Here is a 1809-nt window from a genome sequence, read left to right as displayed (position 1 = left end):
GAATAAAATTAAATGCAAAGTTATGTCTTTTACCAAATCTGAAACAATTTTGGTTTGCAACAGATAAAAGACTCCTGTAAGTGTTCAAATGGTTTAATTTGCCATACTGACTTCAGAAAATGCGTGATTTCATATAAAAAAAACCATTAACATGCCAAAATGTCAAGTTACAAATCAATAGCGTGTATGTCCACCTCTGGTTGCGATGCAAGCAACACATCTTCGTCTCATGGAATGGACGAGGCGTCGCACAAAGTCCTGTGGGATATCTGTCTATATCTGCTGCATCATGTTACGAAGTTCCTGGAGTGTTTGTGGAACACGTGGTTGACGTCGAAAGCGCCGATCCATCTCATCCCACATGTGTTCGATTCCTGAACATGTCGAGCAATATGAAGCCGGGCGTTGTCCTGTTGAAAGGTGATGCCTGGGCCATGACAAAGCAAAAACGGTAGAACGACAGGTCGATGATCTCGTCGTGGTAGCGCTGTCCATTGAGATTTCCCTCTACCACTATCAAACGGGTCCTCTGTCTTGCTAATCCCACACCATGCCATAACGCTGTCGCCCCCGAACCGATCTTCTTCCATGACACAATGATTGACGTAACGTTCACTTCGACGTCGTTACACTCAAATCCGTCAATCGTTGTTGCTGAGGTGAAAACGAGACTCGTCAGTGAATAGAACTTGTCCCCACTACATGGCCGTCCAGCGTTGACGCTGTCTGCACCACTGTAGACGTGCTTCACGGTGGTTTCCTGTCACAATTTGACGTCTGGCGTGTCTTCTGGCGACAATCCCTGCACATCTGAGGCGGCGACGTACGGTTTGTGAGCATATTCGTCGAAGGCCAGGGATGCTTCTTTCAGTCACTGTTGCTGGCTGGAATCGAGTTCGTAGGTGTACGAAGACTGCACTCGTCTGTTACCAACATTGCCATAAACACCAAATGGTGTTTCTGTTGACGTTAAACTGTCTTGCAACATCACGTTGACTCGATCCTGCTTTTAAGCATACCAATTGCTCGCAGACGCTCATTTTCGGACAGGCGTGGCATTTTGTATTGTTGAATAATTGCGTAATTGTGTTGTTTTTCTGAGTGGTTGTTGTCAGCACGATGCTAAACAATGCATATGGAATCCGTTAACGCACATGTTTTTATACCCATATTTGGGTAGTGAAACGCATGGGGCTTGCATAAAAGTCAACTTTTGCATGGAATGCCTACTTTTCTGTAGCAGTTGCGTTTTTGTGACTTGGTTCCATACATGTACTACAATATTGAAAACCAATCTTTACTTGTTTGAAAAATACACTAAAATATTGGTGTCACGGGAACTTTTGTTGTTGAGTATATGATCGGGAAACTTTGCGTTACATCAAAGGATGTTCATTACACTTTTTATTTTTTATATTCAGGACCTTATGACCAAATATCTTGAGGACACAGTACGCCATATGTTAATCTGTATGTTATCTCCACGAATGTTCCGGAGACTGGCCGTCATACCCTAAGATTACCCATACCCATACTATTTCTTGGTATGTTCAAGACGCTATAGTTATTGTAGGATCACGAGGGGTACATTGGGTTTTATGCGTCCCTCGTTAGGTTTAAAAACACTCGCCTCCAGCTCATGATCCTGCTACAGCGAATTTATCTTACCGGCATGTTTAAACTTGACATCATGTAAACTAATTAAAACAAATTCAAAACTGATAGAAAATATATTTTCGATTGAGTCCAGGTTAACGTTCTATGTCACGTCACTTCCAATGACTCTAAAAGCGTGCGGCCTTTTGCTTT

The sequence above is a fragment of the Haliotis rufescens genome, unplaced genomic scaffold (assembly GCF_023055435.1).
Source record: "Haliotis rufescens isolate VD_foot unplaced genomic scaffold, xgHalRufe1.0.p SCAF_14, whole genome shotgun sequence".
Lineage (NCBI taxonomy): Eukaryota > Metazoa > Mollusca > Gastropoda > Lepetellida > Haliotidae > Haliotis > Haliotis rufescens.
This window is presented reverse-complemented; position numbering follows the sequence as displayed.